The sequence below is a fragment of the Aquarana catesbeiana genome, linkage group LG03 (assembly GCF_042186555.1).
Source record: "Aquarana catesbeiana isolate 2022-GZ linkage group LG03, ASM4218655v1, whole genome shotgun sequence".
In the NCBI taxonomy this organism is placed as follows: domain Eukaryota; kingdom Metazoa; phylum Chordata; class Amphibia; order Anura; family Ranidae; genus Aquarana; species Aquarana catesbeiana.
In genome coordinates, this window is record NC_133326.1 from 555018048 (window position 1) to 555030184 (window position 12137).

Below are 12137 nucleotides of genomic sequence, written 5' to 3' on the forward strand. Positions count from 1 at the left end.
TCAGCAGGGAGATGGGTCTATAGGATTTAGGTTTATCAGGATCTTTCCCTGGTTTCAAAAGGACCACCACCACCGCTTCATACATAGAACTCGGCAAATAATCTAGAGAATGAGCATCAGTAAGCGTACGGAGTAGCTCATGTAAGAGTATTCCTCCAAATTTTTTGTATAATTCAATTGGTAAGCCATCCTTTCCTGGGGCCTTGGAATTCGGGAACGTGGCCAGTGCGAGTTGTATCTCCTCAAGAGCGAGAGGTGCATTTAGTTGTTTTTTTATCTTCCCCCTGACGCTGTGGGAGCCGAATGCTATCCAGGAATTCAGCCAACTCAGCTGCAGGGTAAGAGACCTTCGAGGAGTAGATATCCTGAAAGAAGGTACAAAACCCCTTCAGTGTGGAAGGAGTAACTGTAACCACTTGAGTGGGCAACACGGCTAATCTGTGTATGACCTGGGAAGGTTGTTGGAACCTGGCTATCGTGGAGAGCATATGGCCAGTTTTCTCACCCTCTTCAAAATATGTTTGAGAGGTAAAAAATACACTTGTTCTCAGCCTGCTGTTGATGTATAGTATGGTAAAGTTTTTGCGCATCTATCCACTGCCTCTCATGGTCTGGGGTAGGAGCTTGAAGGAATTTTCCTTCAGCCCTATCTACAGACATACTGGCATCCTTGGCCAATTGTCTACTCTTGGTCTTAATCATAGCAATCTCTTTAATGCACATCCCTCAAATGAAAGCCTTCATCGAATCCCATACTACACTAAATGCAGCTGAATGCCTATCATCCAGCAAAAAGTTTCCTATATGAACTGGCATATGTTTAGTGTCAGTAAACAGATGAAGCCAGAATGGGTTTAGCTTCCAGTGGACAGGTAGTCTAATCTTATGGAAATTTAAACTGAGTTGCACTGGGGAGTGGTCAGATAGGCCCCTGGCCAGATATGTCACCACAGGGTCATAACATTCCCCATTGCAAAATCTATACGTGATAGTGTACAGTGGGTCAATGAATGGCAGGAGAACTGGGCCTTGAGAGGGAACTTACATCTCCATAGATCCATTAACCCAAGTTCAGTTATATATTTGGCCAAAGCAGCAATTGTTCTGGGGCCCTGCGGGCAGTATTACATAGTTACATAGTTACATAGTAGGTGAGGTTGAAAAAAGACACAAGTTCATCAAGTCCAACCTATGTGTGTGATTATGTGTCAGTATTACATTACATATCCCTGTATATTGCGGTCATTCAGGTGATTATCTAATAGTTTCTTGAAGCTATCAATGCTCCCCGCTGAGACCACCGCCTGTGGAAGGGAATTCCACATCCTTGCCGCTCTTACAGTAAAGAACCCTCTACGTAGTTTAAGGTTAAACCTCTTTTCTTCTAATTGTAATGAGTGGCCACGAGTCTTATTAAACTCTCTTCTGCGAAAAAGTTTTATCCCTATTGTGGGGTCACCAGTACAGTATTTGTAAATTGAAATCATATCCCCTCTCAAGCGTCTCTTCTCCAGAGAGAATAAGTTCAGTGCTCGCAACCTTTCCTCATAACTAAGATCCTCCAGACCCTTTATTAGCTTTGTTGCCCTTCTTTGTACTCGCTCCATTTCCAGTACGTCCCTCCTGAGGACTGGTGCCCAGAACTGGACAGCATACTCCAGGTGCGGACGGACCAGAGTCTTGTAGAGCGGGAGAATTATCGTTTTATCTCTGCAGTTGATCCCCCTTTTAATGCATGCCAATATTCTGTTTGCTTTATTAGCAGCAGCTTGGCATTGCATGCCATTGCTGAGCCTATCATCCACTAGGACCCCCAAGTCCTTTTCCATCCTAGATCCCCCCAGAGGTTCTCCCCCCAGTGTATAGATTGCATTCATATTTTTGCCACCCAAATGCATTATTTTACATTTTTCTACATTGAACCTCATTTGCCATGTAGTCGCCCACCCCATTAATTTGTTCAGGTCTTTTTGCAAGATTTCCACATCATGCGGAGAAGTTATTGCCCTGCTTAGCTTAGCTTAGTATCGTCTGCAAATACAGAGATTGAACTGTTTATCCCATCCTCCAGGTCGTTTATGAACAAATTAAATAGGATTGGTCCCAGCACAGAACCCTGGGGGACCCCACTACCCACCCCTGACCATTCTGAGTACTCCCCATTTATCACCACCCTCTGAACACGCCCTTGTAGCCAGTTTTCAATCCATGTACTCACCCTATGGTCCATGCCAACGCACCTTATTTTGTACAGTAAACGTTTATGGGGAACTGTGTCAAATGCTTTTGCAAAATCCAGATACACCACGTCTACGGGCCTTCCTTTATCTAGATGGCAACTCACCTCCTCATAGAAGGTTAATAGATTGGTTTGGCAAGAACGATTCTTCATGAATCCATGCTGATTACTGCTAATGATATCATTCTTATTACTAAAATCTTGTATATAGTCCCTTATCATCCCCTCCAAGAGTTTACATACTATTGATGTTAGGCCAACTGGTCTATAATTCCCAGGGATGTTTTTTGGGCCCTTTTTAAATATTGTGTATATCAAGTGAGGTATCCAGTGCTCTGTTAAAGTCACCCAAAACATACACTGGGAGCTGAGGATGCCTAGCCAGAAACCTAGACAAACATTGTAGTACTACCATGTAAAAGGTGGAGGCACATATACACTAGCAATTACACAAGCATGAGATTACCGCATACCCATCAGAAAATGAATCTGCCCTCAGAGTCTATTTGGACGTCAAGTTTAGTGAATAAATTAGTCCTGGAAAATAATATACTAACCCCTAGAGCAGTGATATGCAATTAGCGGACCTCCAGCTGTTGCAAAACTACAAGTCCCATCATGCCTCTGCCTCTGGGTGTCATGCTTGTGGCTGTCAGAGTCTTGCTACGCCTCAAGGGAATTGTAGTTCTGCAACAGCTAGAGGTCCGCTAATTGCATATCCCTGCCCTAGAGTATATAGTGTGCACAGAATTATATTCTACAGGATATTTCGACATATGCAATAGATTGGTAGTGTCACCAGTGAGATGAGTCTCCTGTAAGCAAATAACAACAGGAGCCTTATGTGAGAGAAAAGTAAATACTGCAGTCCTCTTTTTAAGATCGTGCAAGCCTCTAACATTCCAGGAGAGGACCGAGTCTGCCTGTTTACTCATTTAAAAAAGACAACATAATTGAAAAGTTCTCAGGCCAATGGGGGCCTAGTCTGTGGCCAGGAGGTCCGGTCAAGCAGCACACCAAGGTGTCTGTAGTGCAGTGGGCACTCCATGTGACTGGTATCAGCTATCCTACTCTAGAGCACAGAATCGTGTGGTAGAATAGAGCAGGAAAGCGGTCTGCAGAGGTAGTGCCCACCCAACCTGGGCTTAAAAACAACAAAAAAGGAAAACGAAATAAGCAGTCTTCCAACCAAGAAAACGGAAGTTCCCATTGGAAAAGAATTCTAAAAGTGCCCCCAGACCTCGTGTTCTGAAAATCATACACAGAGGTTGCTGGTAAGAAATGTAATAACCAGCCAATCCAGTGTGTTCCTCTTTGGGCTCTATTGTTGGCAAGGTGAGCAAACAAAAATGTATGTAGGTAGGTTAACTCATGTTTCTAGCTCGGGTCAGCATCACAAGCCGCAGCTTGCAGGTCTTGCTCAAGACGATCAAGCCCGTTGGCAGCCATAGCCCGGTTTTCAAAAAAGTGCACAGATCCATCTGCTACTACACATAGTTTGGCCGGGTAAAGCATTGAACAAATCACTGATATTGCTTGCAGACGTTTCTTCACTTCAGTGAATCTTGCCCTCTGCTTTTGGACTGCTGCTGAAAAATCTGGATATTGATACTTTGGTGCCCTGTATTTCCAGATTAGCTTTTTGTCTAGCCATGCGAAGGATAATGTCTCTATCTTTATAGTGTAAGAATTTCAGCAGGAATGGTCTATCATTGCCCCCTGGTGCCGGTGGTCGAGAAGGCACACTGTGAGCTCTTTCCACAGAGAAAAATGGAGTAAGGTTATTTTTGCCAAACGTGTCAGCTAGCCAAGTTTCAATGAAGTCAACAGTGTTCTTCCCTTGGGATTTTTCAGGCATGTCAACAATGCAGCTATTATTACGGTGCAGCCTGTTTTCCATATCTTTCACTCTGGCCACCGTTTCTGTCATCATTTGCACATCTTGCAAGAGTGGAGCCAGCTCATCCTCTATGGAGATCACCCTACCCTCCAAAGCAGTGGCCCTTTCTCTGATAATTTGCATGTCATGCCTAATATGCAGTTTACCTTCCTTCATACTTCTAACTTCTGTGGACAATTCAGTAAGTGAGGAACCATATGTATGCACTGCAGTAAGGATGTCTTGCAGAGAAGGTTCTCTATGCTCAGAGTCAGAGGGGTCTGCTATGCCAGAAGGAGGGAGGGGAAACGAATTGTTACTCACTGTGCTTCTGCCATTTTCTCTGCTGCATGCTGTTCCATGTGCTGCTAATTCACAGTGGGGCTGTTCTTTGCTGCTTTTGCTGCATACTTTGTATGTGGCTGCTGTTCAGATTTCTGGCCACCCGCCATGGGCATACTTTTCCAGCAAGGACGTCGCCTCGATTCTTCACTGTTGGCTGCTGGAGCGGGGATCCGCCATGTTGGATCTGCTGCTTGACATGCAGGCTCTCTCCTGCCTTCTAGTCATCCCTGCCTTAGGGGGATTTCGACCGGGAGTCGCAGTGGGAGTAGCTCCACGCTGGGAGCGGAGTGTCAGGTCAAGTTCTGCAGGGATATATGCTCACAACAGGATGAATTATGTCAGCATACTGGAGCTGATGTGAGGCATGTCTACTCATATGTACGTCTAAGCCACGCCCCCCAGGAAACCTGTTTTTAACCAGGGTAAGTGAAACGGTTTCGATTTTTTTTTTTTTCAGGCTTGAAAGTGTACCAGGGACCTTCTGTACTGGTGCAACTGTAGACACATGGACCTGTGGCCAAATAATCTTTTCATAAATAACTTTATTAAAAGTGTCAATATGGACAAAATAAAACATGACATATGATGCAGCCTTTCACTAGCATTAACACAGAATGGAGTCATACCATAACATAGTTTATTACCTGATGAACTTTCTAATAGATCTGTTATTTATACGCTTCCTTTACTAGACCAAGCCCTCCAGGAAAAAGTGATAGTAGATAGGAGTTGTGGCAAACCAAATAACTCTAACAAGGGTACTTACAATGGTCAGAGTTTATTAATGCACTGCAGGTTCAATCTTTTACTAAACTAAAAAACCTGTTGTTGTAACTGCTTAAATAGTGTTAGCTGAAGCTTTAATATGTTCACTCACAGTCCATGTACAAAGACCTGTCCATCTAAGACTACCAGGTCCCATAGGCGTGCGCACAGGGTGTGCCAGGTGTGCCTGGGCACACCCTAATCATCCTGTGCTGCGCAGATTCCCCTTACTGCTTGGCTGCAGAGAAAGGGACTGGGAAATCTCTGTCCTCAGTCCATTTCTCTGTCTCAAAAGTGAGGCTTTTCACACCCCTGATATTTCACCAAAGTTCCCCAATGGGGCTCCTAATAAATTGTAAAAAAAAAAAATAATAATAATAATAACAATAAATTATTGTAAAAAAATAATACAATTGTAAAAAAGTTATAATAATAAAAAAGTAAAAGTAAACTACTGACACCAATCCCTGCCCTACTGACACCGTCCACTGCTCTACTGCCATATATATATATATATACAGTGTGTGTGTTTAAGCTTTGGGGTGCACACCCTAATGCACCAGGCTGCGCACACCTATGCCTGGTCCACAGGGTGGCAACACTGCTTGTTGATTTCACTGCAGAGCAAACAGCATTGTCACCCTGTGGAAGTAAACAAAAAAAAAAAACAATTCTTTCGGGAGGATCAACTGCTAATAAAACAATGTTACCAGGACACAAAAAACAAAAACAAAAAAAACTTGCCATTAACAGGCTGCATCATATACACTATATTATCACAAGTATTGGGATGCCTGCCTTTATACGCACATGAACTTTAATGGCATCCCAATCTAAGTCTGTAGGGTTCAATATTGAGTTGATGTTGAACGAGAAGTCCTGGCTCACAGTCTTCGCTCTAATTCATCCCAAAGGTGTTCTATTGGGTTGATGTCAGGACTCTGTGCAGGTCACTCAAGTTCCTCCACCCCAAACTCGCTCATCCATGTCTTTATGGACCTTGCTTTGTGCACTGGTCCAAATCATTTGGTGGAGGAGGGATTATGTGTGGGGTTAATTTTCAGGGGTTGGGCTTGGCCCCTTAGTTCCAGTGAAGGGAATTCTTAAGGTGTCAGCATACCAAGACATTTTGGACAATTTCATGCTCCCAACTTTGTGGGAACAGTTTGGGGATCCTGTTCAAACATGACTGTGCACCAGTGCACAATCAAGGTCCATAAAGACATGGATGAGTGAGTTTGGGGTGGAGGAACTTGACTGGCCTGCACACAATACCTACCTCAACTCCACAGAACACCTTTGAGATGAATTAGAGCGGAGACTGCAAACCAGGCCTTCTCATCCAACATCAGTGCCTGACCTCACAAATGCGCTTCTGGAAAAATGGTTAAACATTCCCATAGACACACTCCTAAACCTTGTGAACAGCCTTCCCAGAAGAGTTGAAGCTGTTATAGCTGGAAAGGGTGGGCCAAATCAATATTGAACCCTACAGACTAAGACAGCGATACCTATAAAGTTGTGGGTGTAAAGGCAGGTGTCACAATACTTTTGGTAATATAGTTGTAGCGCTGGTAAATTTAGTGAATTACTCGTTATAGGAAGTTAGATTTGCCTCTGTTCCAGCTTGGCTGACGTTGTGTGTGGTTCCACATTGTGCCAGTGGGTGTCGTTGTCACCATCAGCGGGTGTTGGAAAAGCAACGTGTTAAAGCGGATGAGTGCTCCTCTGTCCCGGAGACAACTGGGTGGAGGTGGTCCTCCGAGTTGCATTCTGGAAGAGGGTATTTATGGGACAGACGCCATGTTTAGGGGTTCGTTTTCAGCCACCTGCTGGCCCTCCTGGCCGACAGGTATACACTCCGCTCCTTCACCGCTCCGAAGATGCTGCTAGCAGGACTTTTTTTACCGTCCTGCCAGCGCATCGCTCCAGTGTGAAAGCCCTCAGGGCTTTCACACTCGAATGAAAGCAGCGGCACTTTTGGGTCGGTTTCAGGCGCTATTATTAGCGCAATAGCACCTGGAAACCGCCCCAGTGTGAAAGGGCCCTAAGGGCCCTTTCACACTGGCAGCGCCTGGGCGTCGGCCGTAAAGCGCCGCTATTTTTTTTAATAAGCGCCGTCCTGCCAGCGCACCGCTCCACTGTGAAAGCATTTGGGCGCTATTTTTAGCGCTATAGCGCCTCAGTGTGAAAGGAGCCTAAGACTACCCGCTCCACAGGGTGGCAACACTGCTTGGTTATTTCACTGCAGAGCAAATAGCGTTGTCACCCTGTGGAAGTGAAAAAAAAACCCAGATCTATTGGGATCAACTACTGATAAAACGATGTTACCAGGATGCAAAAAAAACTTGCCATTGATAGCCAGGCTGCATCATATATGTTATTTTTGAAGTTGCCTAGAGTCACATTTTAACAGGTGCGGTTCATGATTAACATACCAGTGTTAAGTTAAACATTACTAATTGGACATAAGGGATATTTCAAGAGTACCAGCAGAATTAAGTCTGTGATTGCAGTATGCTAGGTCATAAGGGGTGTGGTTTACAGCCAATTTGATTGAAGGGGGGTGGCCTGAGTGGACAAAGTCATAATAGTTTTAATGCTGATCTGCTGTTTAGTACGTTCTGAGTTACTTTTGACTTGCTGACATGGCATAGGCATGAGAATCAGGACTTCACCCTGACCCTACTTACTGTATACTTGGTTTAGATCAGTGAGCCAGAATGCATTGCAGTCACAGACAGCCAAGCAACTAGCATTTTCAGCCAGGGAAGGCAATGGCAGCCCCTATAGTTCTCTAAATAAATGCTTCCTTTATTCGTGTAAATGTAAAAAAACATAAATATCTCACCATAGTATATGCTGCTGAATCCCCACCTGTCCAAGAAACAGAAAAATATTCATTAGATCCTGTATCCTGCATAATATTTGTATTTCATAATAAAAAGATTTCTTTCTTCCTTTCTTCTGTTAAAGTGTATGCATAGTCAAAAATTCAAGTTAGACTTACCGGTAACTTGTTTTCCATGAGTCTTTCAGGACAGCACATGAGAGAGAGGCTCCACCCACTAGGAAACAGGAAACACAAACTCCACCACATTTTAAAAGGAGGCTCCTCTCCACAGCTCGTCAGTTGTAGTAGAGTACCTCCGGCCCAAGCTGGAACACATAAGCATAATACGGTTAATTCACAGCATATGTATATACACACACACACTTCCATATACGTATAAATATGTATATATAAACATGAAGGGCGGGTTGCTGCTGTCCTGAAAGACTCATGGAAAACAAGTTACCGGTAAGTCTAACTTGAATTTTCCCTTATCGTCTTTCAGGACAGCACATGAGAGGATAATCGAGACTTACCAACTAGGGAGGGACAACAGCCTGCAGGACCTTTCTGCCAAATGCCTGATCACCGGCTGACAGAAGATCCAATCTGTAGTGACGGACAAACGTAAGATAACTTGACCACGTAGCCGCCTTACAAATTTGGTCTGGGGTGGCACCAGCTTTTTCTGCCCATGTAGTGGCTAGAGCTCTGGTAGAATGTGCTCGTACTCCCTGAGGAGGAGACAACCCCGACTGGACATAAGCTTCTGAAATAGCCATTCTTAACCATCTGGCAATTGATCCCTTTGAAGCTGTCCTTCCTTTTTTGTTGCCGGAAAACAGAACAAATAAAGAGTCCGAAGACCTGAAGTCCCTTGTTTTCTCTAAGTAATGTAATAAAGTTCTTCTTACATCTAACTTATGAAATAATTCTTCCTTACTTCCTGAAGGATCTGAACAAAAAGTTGGCAGGATGATTTCCTGCGACCTATTATGAACTGATGCCACTTTTGGTAAAAACGCAGGATCTGTTCTAAGCACAATCCTGTCTGGGTAAATTGACATAAAGGGCTCTTTAACTGAAAGAGCCTGAAGTTCTCCAATTCTTCTCGCAGTCGTAACTGCAACTAAGAATATCGTCTTTAGAGTTAAATTCTTTAACGAGATTGACTGTAATGGTTCAAAAGGATTGTCACGGAACGCCCCACACTCCGCTTGAGTGCTTCCGTCTGTATACCGCTTCCTAAGTTCTGGAACACGAGTCCAATGGATCTGGCTATAGAAACCCCAAGAACTAGACAACACCAGTCTTGGAGTACATCAGAACTGCCTTTATTTTGAGATCTCACAGACCTTTTTATGTCAGGGATGACTCAAAGCTAACCTAATTAACATGACCTAATTTACTACAAAATGTACCCAGACCAGATGACAGTCTTGTGGGCACCGGGCTTCACACATTAATACAATTAACAATACAAACAACAATCTCCCCCCTCCTCAGCCTAGACCATTCGTCTATTAGCCAGGGCTGGTGGCTAATGTGATCAGCTCTCTCAATTAACATAAACAACAATGGGTGAAAAGACTCTTAGAGCCACACTAAACACATTATAGCAGAGTTGATGACATTAGCATTTAACAGTACGAGTCCCAATGGTATAAATCAGTCACCATTCTAATATGGCATATAAAGGGTTCCAGAGTCTGTGTGTTTTGGGGGGACATGGAGCTGAATCCATAGTAACATCAACCCCAGGGTCCCCAGGCATACAGCTCACAGAGAGCACCATTCCCCAAAATGCTAGGGCCCATAATCGGTGGGCAACAGGCCTGCATACAGTCCTCTCCAACAGCCTCCGTCCCGGCCAGGTCCGTGACATTTCTCCCCTTTCGGCAGGAGACTAACACAGGAGGAGACCCCAGACGGGTTGACTCCGAAGTTAGTAAACAGCTCCAGTCCTCTACTGCCTGTACCCACACCGTACCCCAAATAAATTATTCCAAACAGAGTATCACTCACCCAGCCAACCTCTGCCTCTCTCAGAGAACATATCTGCCGCTGGGGAGAGGCCCGGACTGGCTCTTCTCCCTGGAATCCTTTCTGCCGCTGGAGAGAAGACAGGGGGACTGGGCTCACTCCATCCTGCTGTTGGGGATCTGGGCCGACTGCCCAGCATTCCTGGGGTATACAGGTGGGGACTGAAGCCCCATCAACCGACACCAGATAAAGCTGCAGTTGTGAGGTGATGACTGCATTCTCTCCTTGGACCTCCACAATTGCTGCAGGTGTGGGGCAGAGGTCTTGGACCCTCTGTCCGGTTGCCAGCACTTCTGCTGGGGGTTTGCCAGGTGGTTCCTCCTCTACAGAAACGTCTATTAAATCCCCAGTCTCTGGAATTGGTAAAAGTGTGGGACAGAGGTCTTGGACCCTCTGTTCAGTTACCAGATCTTCAGCTGGAGAAGTTTGTTTTAACTCCATAGATGCTGCTGGCAGAAAATCACATGTCCCTGTCAGTGTTGTGGGAGAAAGGCTGACTACCTCTTCTCTCAGTAAGGCCGAAGCCACTGTTGGTGCTGGGCAGAACACAGTGAACTTTGGCCCTGATAGCAGCTCTTCTGCTGGAGGCTCATCAGGTTGTTCTTCCTCAGCAGAAAAGTCTATCAAATCCCATGTCTCTGCAACTGATGTCTGGGAATAGAGGTTCACCATCTCCTGTCCATGGAACCCAGAAGATGCTATCATTTCTGGACAGAGGTTAGCAGAGCTCTGCCCTGTTGTCAGCACTTCAGGTTTGGGGACGGCAATCTCCGGATTTTCCACTGCCGATTCTCTGGCATGCTGCTGAACTTGTTCTAGCAGTTTCCTGTATGCCCTTTCCAGATGCTGTTCCTTCCTTAGCAAATGGTCCAGATCAGGTTTGAGCTCTGAGACCCCTGCAAGACCGAGCATAGACTCTCTATAGTCTCTCATGTCCTCAAGGTCAGGTTCCCCCTCATCGCCAAACATAAAAAGATCTGTAAGGTTCTCCCACAGCAATCCAGGGCCGCCAAAGTCATATCCCTCCGGAGAGCATTCTGTTGTCTCCCCTAAATATCCCTCCTCTGCGTGCCATTGCAGAGCCCGATAACGATTGTCCAGCTCTATCTCCTGCTGGACCAACCTGTCCAACTCAGTCACCCATTGCTCCTGGGGCTGCTCTCCCAGGAATGCCATCCGCAATGCCCGTTGGTCACTGGCCCGTTGCTCTTGGGTTTGAAAGCACTTGCCCTGTTTTATACCAGCGAGACGGAGGGCTGCATTCCAGAGCTCCACCCGAATCAGCTGCCTGAGCTCCAGGTATTCATCCTCAGACACAGTCCTGGTGTACGTTGAAAGGATGATCCGCAGCAGCCCCGGGAATTCTGATGCCAGGTCCATATCTCCGCTGGGGTGACTGAAGTCTGCTATGCTGATCTTGGATCCAGTTGGAGGTTTGGATGTCCCAGACTTCAGACTTCAGGAAGCTTTCCCGCTGCTTGCCACCAATGTCACGGAACGCCCCACACTCCGCTTGAGTGCTTCCGTCTGTATACCGCTTCCTAAGTTCTGGAACACGAGTCCAATGGATCTGGCTATAGAAACCCCAAGAACTAGACAACACCAGTCTTGGAGTACATCAGAACTGCCTTTATTTTGAGATCTCACAGACCTTTTTATGTCAGGGATGACTCAAAGCTAACCTAATTAACATGACCTAATTTACTACAAAATGTACCCAGACCAGATGACAGTCTTGTGGGCACCGAGCTTCACACATTAATACAATTAACAATACAAACAACAATCTCCCCCCTCCTCAGCCTAGACCATTCGCCTATTAGCCAGGGCTGGTGGCTAATGTGATCAGCTCTCTCAATTAACATAAACAACAATGGGTGAAAAGACTCTTAGAGCCACACTAAACACATTATAGCAGAGTTGATGACATTAGCATTTAACAGTACGAGTCCCAATGGTATAAATCAGTCACCATTCTAATATGGCATATAAAGGGTTCCAGAGTCTGTGTGTTTTGGGGGGACATGGAGCTG